The sequence below is a fragment of the Idiotropiscis lumnitzeri genome, chromosome 5 (assembly GCF_059441095.1).
Source record: "Idiotropiscis lumnitzeri isolate Australia: NSW breed Sydney's pygmy pipehorse chromosome 5, RoL_Ilum_1.0, whole genome shotgun sequence".
In the NCBI taxonomy this organism is placed as follows: domain Eukaryota; kingdom Metazoa; phylum Chordata; class Actinopteri; order Syngnathiformes; family Syngnathidae; genus Idiotropiscis; species Idiotropiscis lumnitzeri.
The window spans coordinates 17,156,662-17,171,440 of NC_142395.1; the positions used below are offsets into that span (position 1 = coordinate 17,156,662).

Here is a 14,779-nt window from a genome sequence, read left to right on the forward strand (position 1 = left end):
ACCTTCCTTAATTTAAAAAGAAAAAAGATTTATATTTTTGCTTTACTGAACCGAGCCAAAATTACCCATCCTGGCTCGTCCCCTCTCAATGACGTCACCCACTACCCATCTGATGCAGCCTTCACGTACACAAAACAATGAATAGACATTTTATCATGCTCTTTTAATAAAACTTTATATTAAGTTTTGTCAATTTTATTAGATGGAAGAACACCCCGTAAGACTATTCAAAAGAATGCGCAGGCATTTTAACGAGATTTTGTCTTAATTCATTTGCCGTAGTTAGCCTTCAACTTTATTGGACCTTCTGTGCATGCGCGATGTTGACGTGCACAAATTGCCATCAGAACGCATCCTCTTCGTGAGGTAAATGTATGATTTTTTTTAACATTACATATATAATCCAAATTGTCTTTATTACATTACGTACTTCACTAGTGTTTTTATATTGTCGCATTGCCAAGTTTGGCTAACGACATAACTCGTACTAGTGAAGCACACACTGTTTCAGCGTTGGGGTTTTCCCCCCAGACATTTACGAAATCAATGAAACTTGTTCTGGTTTGCTTTCTGCTGGTGTGGTTCGTTAGCCTACCAGATGATTTACCAGCAAATTTGCTTGCTAGTTAGCCAGGTAATTTGCCAGTTAATTCCTGATTAATTCAACCTAGGGAATATAGTTTCTATATATAAAGTCACAACAAGTTTTAATGTCTGTTAAGCAAAACCTCACATATACTCGTTATTAAGCTCATATCAAATAGATTTTGGCACAACCTGCGCACACTGGCAGTGTTTTTTTGGGGGGGTATTATTTTAGTTAGCTGCAGAATGAAAAAATCCCAGGTATGCCACTCCATAACTTATTGATACCCATGTCTTGTGACAGATGAAGTTGGGGAACTCGCACTGAGACAGCTGCCAGCCTTGCTTCCACCTAAAGTCTACAAAGTTGGCCGCAAAACAATTCAAGAAGGCAGCTTGGCCTACATCGGCAATAGACATGTAAGTCCTCCAGCACATTTAAGGGGAACTTTATTCCTTTTATAAATATATTTCTGTTATTCCTGGGCACAATAATTTGCACACATGCAGACACACACATAAAAAAAAATAGCTTGACACTAATCCAAACATACCCAATTTACATGCTTCTATCTAGCACATTGGTGATCATCAAAGCACGCAGCTGCATTTCTCGCCGCAGACTGATCACCTTTTTACCACACCACACTGCTGCAGTCATTTGTTCTAACACAACATTAGCTGTAAAATGTGATTGACATGTTTACATTTCACCCATTTTAACCTGATTACAAAGTTTGTTTTTGTCATTCTTGATTATTTTAGCTTGAACATACTGTTTTTTTGCTGGGTTTCAGTTCTGTTTTGGGCAGTATTTAAAAGTAAATGACTTAATTACAATGGTGCCTCTTACAAAGGTCTGTAGTAATTGGGCTCGCATTTTTTTCTAATGCATTTGGCCACGTAAAGAAAACAGAAACGTTTTGATGGTTCTACATTGTTTTTGTATTCAATACCTTAACAATACCTACACATGTTTACAAGTCACTCCGAAAGTTCACTGTAAGATGATGAAGCAAGACCACTCACAATCGTCTCTGCATCAGCAAAGTTGTATTGATCATATTTGACTTTAATTCCCCTTGAAACCTAAAATTATTAATTCAACTACGGAGGGTGTCGATTTTTAACACATGTCAATGACTGACATCTTTAGTTGAGTCGCTTCTCTGTGTTTATCCTCGTCCCATCGGAAGCATTTCAGAAAAGCCAAGACCTAGAAAGTTGCAAATGAAGAAATGAAATTGGCCTTTTTGTGTTTTGGGGGAAATGTTTGCTTGTTCCTCATTCTGGCCACTTCTGATTCACAACATTGTTTGTAGTCCTTCCTTCTATTGTTATTGACCACCACTTACCAATATGGCTGACATGAAACTTTTTGTAGAGATGAACAGCATGAGTATGAGAAAATGAAAATACGGGCCAACTCCTACTTGGTCCACTCCTTGGGAGCAAACTTTCTTCCTCAACTGGAGCACACCTGATCCTATTGTTTACCGTGATATTTCTATTTCTCCTGTGAAGATCAAAGTGGACCAAATTAGACACGCAAACAATGATGAATTCCAATGTGAAGGTTAGCTAGCTTGAATAAGTTCAATCGTAATGAGGGATAAAGAACCATCAGGGGGTTTATTTGGGAATTCTGCTGGGATGTTGTTATTGTGAGGAAAAGGTAAGAAAGGGGTTTTGTTGACGTAAATCAGTACGCAGGTTTTTTTTTAATTTATTACCTGGTGAAGGCTAGTGAATTTATTTCACTGCACGCAAACCTTGTCGAACACACGTCCAATGTTGTGAATTGTAAGGACATTTGTATTTGAGAACAACAACAATATAATTATAAGCGGTAAAACCGGATGAACGAGGTTTCACAGCTGCTTTTGTGGAGGAAATGATCAGCAATAACAATCGGCAATTTGAACAAATTCAAAGAGAGTTTGTCAAAGTATCATCTGACTTCGTCCTCGTAATTTGCCCTCATCAGATGGTAGGAAAAAAATAAAAGACGAAACGTGGCTGCAGAACGCAGTTCAACGTGCAGTAGACCTAAATGTTTGGGTCACAGTGCCTTTTATTTTTATTTCTTTTTATTATTTCTTTTTTTATTTGTTTAAAACAGTTTTTGTTGAAATGGCCTTTTGACGTGCTTTCTGGGTGAACAGAGAGTTTTTGTAGCCACAGGAACGGAGACGTTCATCCTCCCTCCATTTGGAAATGAGTGATATGGATGCAGTACTACATGTCCCCAACAGAGGGCGAAATTAAGCGTTTCGAAAAAGTGTGACATACGCCACATCATTAAAGCTGCTGAGGAAATAGTTAAAAAGAATAAATAAATAAAAGACAAAGGTACTTAGAGGAGAATCCGGGTGGGTGGAGTTACACATTTAGGTTCGCCCACATTGAGCTTCGCCTCCAACAGGGCTCCGCAGCCGTACTCGCTCAACAAAATGGCCATTTAACCTCGGCCATCTGTCAAGGAATGTGCTTCAAATGTGTTTGCAGTTCAGGTCCTGTGATTTGCCTTAAATGGCGGTTTCAAAGTGAAATGGCCAACTTGCTATTCAATTTTCGGTGTGACTCTTTGAGAATTGCCCTACCAGTTATGATAGACACGCAGTAAATTCCGTGTCAAGGCAGAAAGCAGATCATGGGCTGGCTTTTTTTTCTTTTTTTTATTCCCATGGGGCGCTGTTGAATGAGATTTTGTTGGTCACGTTCAAGACCTCCAAGACCTCTAAAATATATAAAACTTCACAATCCATGGACTACCAAAAATTCGCGCATATTTTTGCATGCTTGTTGAGGGTACCCAAAGAGGCAACTTGTTCGTTGCAGGAGTTTGTTTAAAGTCAACCCAAGAAAAAAGGTCACTTTTACACCCAAATGCCAACTGTGCATTTCACATCATAGCTTCTTTGAATTTTTGAGCATCTTGACATGATGGACATCTTAACTTGAACTTGGTCACCCATCTGTCTTGTTACTTAAATTTGATAGCGATCAGACAAATCTCTCGGCCACGTTTGTTTTTAAAGAAACCCTGGAAAATGGCAAAGCTGTGTGTTTTTGGGCGAGGCGTCTTGAGACTTTTTTGGGAGTCTTCTCCTGATACACATACGTTCCAAATTTGATGTTGTGAAACAGGTCTCGGGTGCTTGATTTTCCAGAAATGTCTCGTATATTATGACACGTCCTCGAATGTTGTCACCACGCTCTGTCCACACACAATAATGCCAGTTTGCTACACATCTGAAAACAGATTCGGTCATATTAGGTTTAATCATGGTAGTATTATTAGGTTCTTTTTATTAGGGCAAGGGAAAAAAAATTGGAAACGATGAATTAAGTAACCAATATAATCAATTTGTTAATGACAGCTCTAATTAATAACAGACTTTTTTAAAATTTCTTTTATAGGTTGTGTTTCATGTCATAATGATCATGCGTGATGCATCATGTGTTAAACAAACATGCAGAACCCCAAAAATATTCCTAATGTTGTCTGCACTGCATTTGTCCCACTTTAGCATCGTCAGGAGCCAGAAAGAGAGAAAAAAAAAAGAAGCTCGTAAAATATAAAAACAGCCTCTTTGCTGGAGGCCAACATGACACATTTAGGCTGTGACTGACATCAGACTATTTAGAGATGTTTGTTTAACGATCGCGTGGCAGACACATTTGCACGACGGCGGTGAAAGCAAATCAGAGAGATTTTTTTTTTCTAGGAACTTTTTGCTGCACTCGACAGACACTTTCAAGAGTAAAAAAAAAACCACAAGATGGGAAGGACAAAAGGGGCTGCAACGTTCGGCCTGCATTCTTTTATCTGGCCCACCAAACATTGACATTATCCAGAGCCTCATAACATTTGTTGCATTAATTTAGCTCTTTATTATTAATATTTTAATGAAATACCATTTTGGCTGATTTCTTAAAAATATTCATGAATCTTATAATCCGGCACTCCTGTTCCTCTTTATCTCGTCTATGTCGGTGGGGCCACGACTTTGATCGAGACCCATTTACCCGATGAGGCGAAGCCGATCAATACATAATCATAATTAGGGGGAAGAGGTGCTTTGATGTCCTTCTTGAGACTTCCTGAGTGGACAAAGTGCAATTAAATGACTTTTTAAAGGCTAACATTAAGCGGTAGCAACCGTACGTTTCCTTATGGACGATGCCAACACTTACTGATGCTTGAAACAGAAAAAAAAAAAAAGATGAAAAAATGCAAATGAATACTTCTCCAATTGTCACATTTAATCATTCACGCTAATTACTTAAGTGAGAATTAAGGCATGATGAATCATGTTTCATTATTAAGCGTCGCGGCGGTGACAAGAGTGTTACTAATTACCGTTTTTCTTTTAGGCCGGATTTAATCATTAAAGCTAATTACTTGAGCCACAAAAAGACCTCGGACGCTTTACACTAATACTCATTTATTTAACAATAAAAAGACCAGAAAATGTAATGGGAGGAAAAATGCTTTTTACTTTGAACATAGAATGTTGTCATTTTTGTAATGTTTTTTTAGTCTTAAAAATAAATGAAACTTGAGAATTCATATTGACACTTCCATTACTTTTGGCACAAAGTTTTTCTCGTATTACGCCCTGAAAACAAAAAATAAACAAATGATGAGTGAGCTTTTTTTCCTATTCTGAAAGTCATTATTATTATTATTGTTATTATTATTATTATTATCATTATCATTATTATTATTATTGTTATTATTATTATTGTATTATTATTATTATTATTATTGCTATTATTATTATGATAACACATGACAAGGAAAGGACACTCTTGACCTCAACTTGGGACGTTTTGTGTCATTGTGGGGAATACTTCCAACTTTCAAAGCTCTCCTTAAGATGCCTTTGTGTGAGGAAGCAGCATATGAATTGGTCTCTCAAATTCCTAGTGGGTTTGATGAATCCCGTCAAACGTCACAATGTTTTATTGAAACGCTTCTTAAAAGACGCTCCCGTTCCTGAGTTGATATATTACAAGATGGCCACCGGGAGCGGGATCTAAAGGGACCCCCGGTGAGCTGGCAAATGGCGGGAAGCTGCTGCGATGCTGCACAGCGGGTGTGCTGGGACCAAACCGGCGGATGAATCTTTCATTCTGTTAAACAGGAAGACAAAACATAGAGGCTGGCTAATACAGCAGATGTACAATTGCTCTTCGTCGTGGCTTTCATCATGCTTCCCGCGCGTAACGGGGAAATACAACGGAGCTTTTGAAGAGGGTGATTTTGCCTCAAAGCCACCAGCATGCCGTACATTCAGGACGGGATGCAAAACGGATGACTTGCAGGAAGTGGTGAAGAGGTTCTACGTTCGTTCATATGAGAAGAAAGGTTGTGGTTGATGTCCAATTATTTGCATCCTAATGATCTTGCCGGGGGACGTCCAAATCCTCCTCGCTGCTACTCATCTTGTTAAATTTCACCTCCCCCCATGTTCCACCCAACTAGACCCTCTTGAATTTGGCCTGTTCATTTGCCATTTTTTGTATGGCAAAATTAATTAATTTGTTTTTTGTCTTCATAGTTCTCTGGATAGTTTTGGTGATTTTGACCTGAAAAAAGTGCTCTGGGGTCACGATAAATTTGCCCCTGTCCAAGAGAGAGCGACTAGTATACCAATCAGTCACATTTGAATTAGGTATTATAGTATGGCGTAATATTTATTGGGCATTGCTTTAAAATGTAATCATTGCAAGCTGTTTCATTTTCAGAGCGATTTTTATTTTTTTTTTCTCGTCAAGAGGTTGTACATTTTCACAGCTTCCCCACTTGAAAGAGATTCCTTCATTCACTGAGGATTTTAGTTGGATTTTATTTCAAGGATCAAGCAACATTTTTCTTTTGTCACTTTCTGTTTTAACATTCGAGTCATTTGCAGCACTTCACCCCATTTTGCCGGTCCGTCGTCTGTCCGCGACCTGGACACCCTTCCGCCATTGTCCCTCCGTCCTCAGTCAAAAAATAACTGTCCGCCCGCCGTACCTGTTCGCCCTCACCCTTTGAAAGCGCTTCCGTCCTTACTTTTCTCCAGTCGGTCTCCCCTGCACATCCGGGCTTGCAGCCGTGAGAGAGAGGTTTCCTAATTCTTGCTCGGGCTTCTGGTTTTGGATCCCACACTTTCAGATTCAATACGATACCGAAACTTTTTCTTGCAAAATCAGATCATCAAACAGCAAAACAGTTGTGATGATGTCATCCTCATCCTGTTGGTTGTGAGGGAACAAAACACCAGAATTAAGTCATCTTTATGCGAGGCCTATAATGAAAACTCATAAAATGTGAGAATGAATAAAAAATACGCTAAAGAAATCACGGCATTAACTCTAAATGAAATCCCTGGCTTTAATGGTTGCGGCTTTGTCCTGCAGGCGGACTTTGTCCCGACGTTAATAACGGCAACATAACAGAGACGGAGCGTAGTATTTTGTCTTAATAATTACTCTTTTCTTTAACGATGCGGCAGAATATGAATATCCATCTTGACGCTGGCTCTCCTTGTGTAATTAAATGCAAGCAAAGCTGGCCTGCGTTTCACTTTAGTGTTTTTCAATTTTGTCAGCAGCTTTGCCATAATGCGCCTATCTGAATTTCAAATGATGAATGAAAATCCAGTGCTTAGCGGAGTAATTCCATTAAAGGGCCACATTATGGAAATAAAGACAAAAACTGACATTGTGTAATTCAATTTTCTGTGTTTGCGTTCTCATTGGGGCCGCCACGCATGAGGCCATCCCGCCAATTTACTAATATTTAAGTGCCTCCTCTTCCCCGAAAACCGCATTACTCCGCGCATAATCAAACATTTGCATCCAGCCGCTTGCTTGGGAGTGTGTGTGCAGTTTACAACTCAATTTATTCAATAACTCAACCACTGCCCTAAATTAAATGTGCACATTTGACAAGATTTGGTGGTACGTAAACCTCATTTTTCCTGTTCCGTCTGATCTTGTGGAGTTGAGTTATTGGAGTTTCACTTTTTATGGCGAGTCATCAAACTTTGCCGCCACGCAACGCCCACAAACAATGATGAAAATTCAAACTCGTCATAATTTACCGTTGTCCAGATATCTACTATGTGTGATTCAGATGTTTGACAAATTGAACGTCCTGCACAATGATGAAAGCTCAAACGTTTCGCAATTTTACATTGTCCACTTGACTCAAACAACGTGCCAACGAGAAAGACGAGTGCAAAATGGCCAGAAAGATAAGGCTGAACGATCCTCTCCAACGAGAAACCTCCATTCCTTGAAGGATGATTGAGTCGTCACAATCGACTTAAAGCGCTCCAAAGAATGAGATTCTGCTGAGTTCTCAAAAAAGAGACAGAGAGGAATGAAATCACTAGCATGGAGTAACAATGAGGCTTTTATTGCGACTGGTTTCCTTTACTGCGACACACCTTCGTGAAATGTCTGCAAAGAGATGAGATTGTTACATTGACGCCGGATTATGGAAACACGGAGATGGAATTTCAGAGTAAGAACCTTGTTGATTTTGAATGACTTGTGACAGCAGGTCTTCAATACTATGCCATGATATGGCTTTTAAATATGATGGAATCGAAAAGATGGAGCACAAACCACCCCATGAAACTGTGATTGAAGTGTAGCTCTGTTCCTCACAGGAAGTAACAAATAGAAATTGCTCTGCTCATTAGCATGATTCATGTCAGAAAAAAACACACATTTAACTTAAATGGAGTAAATAGGAAGGAAAAGGTAATGGTACTAAAACAAAATTACTCGAAGAGATGATTGTTTTATATCATGTCATCAAACTAGGCCTGCACGCTATGTGTGCATGCAATGAAAAAATAAAATTGACAATTTAGTGTTTAGCATTTTTAGCGATTGCAAGAGATGGACACCAAATCCCATGTTGCTGAGTGAAACTTGGGTCAGAAGCTGGCCGATGATGGAAAACATTAATAATCATGGTTATTTTTGATTGAGATAGTAAAATATGATTAATAAACGATTGTTCATTGATTTCAAAACTTAGTATTAACGTCAAATATAACTTGACAGAACAACCAGATCAATTAGTAACAACTTACAACAACAATGTAAAAATAATAGCAATACAAATGTAAATCAACAACAGCCATTCTTCTGAATATAAAAAGAGTAGCGGAAGAAACTTTGTCTGAACTTTCTTTAGTGTGTGAATATTCCTTCTTTGAAGGCTTTTACTCCCGGAACTTGATGCTAATTATTAGCTTATCTATGGGAAATTGCATTGACTGTTAGCATTAGCATTGGTTGTGTTTCTAAAATGACGTTTGTCTTGTATTTAAATATGCAATATGTTCAATTATTTTTAATTATTTTGTCTTACAGTAAACTCCAACTGGGTGTCATTAAACGGCTTAAAGCGCGCTCCGATCAGGAGCAATGACAAAAACCTTGTTTCGGAAATTTGCTTCTCCCATTTATCTAATTTATGTGGTTTATATTTGATATAACCTGTTGGAAAGCTTTTTCTTCGAAGGACCCTGAAATGGCTGCTCCCCGCAAAAATGACAGACTCTGCAGCTTTTACGGCGCTGATTACTTTTTTTGCAGACATTTTTTAAATCATGATATATATTCCGAGCTATTTCACTTCCACTCTACTTCAGAGTAAGAAACCTAATGATTTTAAAACAGGGTGTACGAATCAAAACGGATTTTGACAACTGAGCTTTGATAGCCGCCAATGTTTCCATAATAAGATGAAACGCCTTGTCAACGGGGGGGGGGGATTCGAGCTAACAGGTGAAGGGCGAGCAAAAAAGATTAGTGTTGTTTCCCTTTGCGATGTGGCATGAATTTAAAGCCCTCTTCTGACGTGGCCAGCCTACGTTCTTCTAAACATAGTCACTCTTGCTGCTGGAGTCTGTCAGTCAGAAGAGGAATATGGGGGCTTTAAAAACTCCCCTGCCAGATATTTGACTGACGGAGGAGGCGGAAGTCAAGCATCCAACGCTGAGTGCTGGGGCGGCGTAAACGAAGCGCTCCCGACGCAATGAAGGCCTCTCACTCAGGAACAAGCTCAAGTGTAGGACATGGAGATCCTCGCAGGCTAAATGGGAGAAAACTGGAGTGTAGTGTTGTCGTTCTTGAACGATTTGTACAAAAAGAACTAATCTTTTCTGTTAACGTGAGTGAATGAATCACTTGCTCCGTTTTTTTCTCAGTTCATTGCAATACTGCCTGGCTATTGGCGTTCCCAAAGGAATCACTGCGGTAGCGTTTCGGTCGTGAATGAGTCAGTGAGTGGACGAGTCGTTGAGTAAATGTGCTATAATTTCCTGTTAACGAACAATTCAGTGAGTGAATGTGCTGTACTGTCATTCTCATTCGTACGTTCCCAGTTTTGATTTTTTTGTATTCAATTTTTTTTTTGATGAGCTAATTCTATTGATTCAATTCACTTAAAAGAACTGTCATGCCCAGTGGCGTGTGTTGTTTCCGACATCTGCCACTTCAGATGATGAAACACCTTCCTTAAATAGTTGCCTGTCATATAGTTATAGACGTGTAATACCTAGATTTTATACTCCATGAAACAGGTAGATTAAAGTGTGCCCAATATTGCACGTTTGCTAACCAAAGCAGCAGTACCATAAAGTAAATGTTGATTTTTCCTATCATTTTATTAGAGAAATTCTCAGCTGCTCTACTTGCATGCCGTTACGCTGCATTCTTTTACTCGATGGTTTCTATACAGCGTTAAGGTGTGGAAGTCTTTTCAGATGAACAAATGCACCTCAATGCCTTGCTGAGAATTTTTCTTTAGTTTACATTTCAAGCTTTCAATGACCTTTTGATGTCTATGAAGTATTCTTTGCTTGTATGCGCAAGCAAGGTAAATGGCGAGCCAGCGTCACTGAGCGAGCCCTCAAGTGCAACGCTCTGATATTTGCTCTTTGATATTGACCACGCGGTCGATGCAGCCTTGCTATAGAGACTGGCTGCTAATATTACGCCGTTTTCGCAGTTTGTCCATATTAGTCCCAAAGGAGGCATCATATTGATCAGGTTGAGACTGTGCAACATTTTGCCCGCTCGTGTGAACTTCCACCTCCTTCTGCCGGGAAACAACATTTCAGTCCAGTTAGCAGCTGGATAGAACTCTGACATCATCACGCGCGATGTCATTGGAATCTTAAGTTTGATGAATGTACCGCCTTTTTTCCTCCAAAATCCATCTTTCCCTTTTTCATACCCAAAGCACGAGCCTTGACATGTGTTCAAAAAGGAAATGGCTTTTTCAAAACCAAATGGTTGACTTCTAGTTCAGTGTTAGGTATAGATCCAAGTGTTATATTCTTGCGCCCTATCATGGACCAGTAAAATTTGTGTCCGGGCAAATTTTTAAAAAATGGCTTCCAAGTGACTGAGGGACTTTATTCATTATGCGTAAGCCAAGAAACCAAGCAATACTCTTTTTTTTGTTTTTGTTTTAGTATTTGATTCTTCTTCTGTTACTGGGATGATTTTGTGTTCAATCTGCTGTGCGTTTGGCAATTTTAGTTGACAAATGTGACAAATGAAACTTGAATTTGTATTTCCGTTGCCCTTTAAGTGGGTTGGGTTTTAAGTAGCTCTTGTCAATCTTGTCAGAATCACTGAGGTACATTTCTATTGTATTTTCTTGGAAGACTTTGGCTATTGAGTTGCAAAATCTGTCGAGGAAAGCCTTGCATTTACGTGTCAAATTACAAAGCATGTACAGTTATCGATTTATTTATTTTTTTCCTTTTTTTTTTTTGGCCAAATGTGTCACTTCCAAAGTATGGTCACGGTTTGTTTATGGTAAGATGATTCAAAATAGTGTGATTGCTTGCAAGAAGACATTAATTCTATTGATGAAAAACGGTTTGAAGCCCGTTTGGTTAGAATAAATGAAGCAAATCAGATAAAGAGAGGATTTGATTTTAATCGTTGCATTGCCGCTTGCCTTCTCTATGCATTAAAAAAAATCCATTAGAATTGGAAATCTGATTTTGGTCGGGACAAAACTTCAACACTAGTTAAAATCGATAAAACTGATATTGTCTTTCTTCGTGATAAAGATTGATGATGAGTAGTTCAGATTAATGTAGTTTGAAAACCACGAGGTCAAATCAGTAAAATATTTGGTTTTCCATTTTCGCAGGGTTCTCTGTACTGCTCAGGGCATGCTTGAAGCTAACCCCTTAAAAAAAATATCCAGGAGTTCATATGCAAAGTGTTGATGATGTTCTCTAAGTACCAAACCAATCCTACTTTATGTGGAACCAACCAACTAACCAACAAGACCACCAGCGCAGAGTTTAATCTCAGACATGACGATGCCATTGTTGAAAAGTCGGGGCGGCTCCAGGCGGGAGCATTAAATTCTCAAAGAAACCACATCAAGCAGTCCCTAAATTAGGCGGCTTTCACACTATTAATAATGTTGGGCTGCGTTTTGTATATACACACCCTCGCATCTGCGCCACTCAACTTCTCCGTCTCTCATTTTGGGTTTTTTGACAATGTTATCATGGATTTAATTCAAAGCTCCAACACGGCGGCGGTACACCTGCTCCCGGATAAAAGAGCACATGGGCTCCGGAGAGGGCCAACACTGATAAATCTTGCACATTTCCTGCGTGATATGTGAGAGAGAGCCACCGAGGGAAGGCACTTTATCACCTGGAAAGGCCCTCTACAGCCGCCTTCATGACTTCCCAGCCTCATACGGGAAGAGGAAATGGCACTCGTAATGTTTCCAGGCATGTTTGGTTCGGGGGAAATGGTTTCATCTATCAGTTTCATGGGAGACGGTGGGGAGGGGGGTCGTGGATACGGACAAGTGGACCGGAAACCAGAGAGGAACTTTCACTTTCTTTGGTGTGGGGATGCTTGGGTTTGAAGTTTGATCTACACCCAAAAAATATGAAGATTTTCTAGACTACTTGGTGACTGGTCAATGGCTGGATGTTATTGATTAATTTAAATGTATTGTTCAAGATTTTAATCCCATCAACAGAATTTTGCAAATTGTACATGTAAGCATTTGCCTGACCTGACCTGACTGTCAGACTTATTGTATTACGTTAGAGTGACCCCTGAAATTGAAATTGACAATTTTAAATCTCAGATCGTCACAAAGACTGATATAGTTGAAGCGATCAACATGGCACTGTCCACTTTACTTTAAAGACTAGAGATGGAAAAAACAAAAGATTGACATCATTTAAAGGCTGATTAAAAACTGATTCAGACTAACAATTTATAATAATAAGTTCATCCAGTGAGGTCGGTGGGCCGGGAAAGAAAATGAGCAAGCAACCAAGCAACCTCTGGTGCTCCTTTGGGAACCAGATGGAAATTTTCATGTGCACCCATGGATATCATTTGATCTAATGATCCATCGGCACTGACAGTCTGAAAACCGACGAAGATCTCGAGAGCTTAAAGACTGATAATGACGGATACTGTTTAAAGACAAAAAAAGGTTACCGTATAAAATTGTAGTTGAAAGAATTATAGAGTGTATAAATTGGTAATTAGGCTCTGAGCGATCATGTCTGAACAAAATAAATTATAAACACTGATGCGGTTTAAATGATGATATATTGTAAAGACTAATTTGAGTGCTTAAAAGAACAGACAATTTAAAATAAATTTTCCAGTATTCAACTTGTCAGAGTGTATAAGGATTAAAAAGAATGCTATTGTCAAAAGATCCATAAAGACTGTAGAACTGTATAGATTACGATTTCATAATCCAAAGAATGACGAAGACAAAGTGACGAAAGCGTTACTTTCCGGTTTGTGTTGTTGTCAGCTAGCCTTTTGCTGTGCTCCTTGCAAACTTTTTCCAACAAAACATCTTGCTCATTAAGTGACTTCGCTGCGGCAAACTCCGGCAGGGGAAGTCTTTGTCAGGAGTTTTGTTTCTTATTACCCAGAGGGCTTTGCCGCCCCATGTTTCCTCTGCAGCGAGTCCCCGGGTTACGCCGGCGTTATCTCCTCATTGCCTCGCCCCTCCCGCCCGACCAAAAGGCACCGTTGGCATTGATTAAAGGTGTGCTAAGAACCTGCTTATGTGTTTAAATTATCTGGGCCCGGTGCTTGGGGCGGAGTGTTTGCGGCGGCGCCTTTGGGGAGAGCATTATTTCTGTGATGGAAATTCTTTGAGGATCACAGCTTTGCATCCTATTTGGTTGCACCGCCGCCAGAGACGCCACGGGGCTCCAAGGTCATTAGGAATGCATTGATTCATTCTTGAGCTCTGATAGATGGGCTAAAGTTAAGAGAGCAACTGAGAAGTTGCGGGCAAAAAAATAAATGTCATTGGCCGATTTGTTTTTTTTTTAAAGGGCTAATTATGGTCAAGTAATTTGTGCAGTTGAAGAAACCCTAAGATCAAATACTTGATTGGACATTATACTTTTTCCTATTGACTGCAATTGTCGAGAGTCAAGCATAGAATATTTATCTGGAAATCCGTGCAACGTGAAACATAGCTTTATGTACTACTCACAAGAGTCGACAGGAAATCACGATGGCGAGACAAATTGCTTCTTCTATTTTGTCAGTATTTCTTGCTTTCATTTGCTGTTCTGTGCACTCGAGGGTCCATTGATTGCCTGCGAAGAGTGGCATAAGGATAAAAAAAAAATCCCTGGTAACAAAAAGACTGAGCATCAATCCAATGTCACAGACGTCAGTTCACTTGCAAATGAAGGCGTGCAGATCTGTGCAGCCTACTTACATCATCTGATGTTTACCTTCCAAAATCAAACACATCTGCCGTCTAAGATGGAATGTAGCAGAAGTTAAAACATCTCCTGGTAAGAGTTGCCAGAAAGCTGACTTGGGACTTGAAAGGAAACATTTTCTATCAAGATTATCATGACGAAAAAGATAAAAAATATTGATTCAAAAACGTACATGAAAAATATTACAGATGTTTTGACTTTTTCATTTTTTTTCTGAACATACAAGATCCCAAAATGTGCGACGAGAAGTCACGTTGCCGTGCCGCATGCCCTGAAATGTTGTTGTCGATGGGTCTTCTTGCACCAAAAAGCAGTGCGGCCGTCACACGCTGAAACGCAATCGTCGTTGACGCAGTTGACACCGGCCGTTCAGGACATTTCACAGATTTCTCAGAAATTCCCGATGG

General features: G+C 39.5%; 1 long non-coding RNA gene across 1 annotated transcript in view; it reads left to right on the forward strand.

The window, feature by feature from the left end:
- Positions 1-278: 278 nt before the first annotated feature.
- LOC148337091 (uncharacterized) overlaps positions 279-14,779 on the forward strand; it is a 205,694-nt gene continuing 191,193 nt past the window's right edge. Inside the window, exons 1-2 of the long non-coding RNA XR_015843211.1 lie at positions 279-366; positions 890-1,005. This is a non-coding gene — a long non-coding RNA (uncharacterized LOC148337091). The remainder of the gene's footprint in view (positions 367-889; positions 1,006-14,779) is intronic.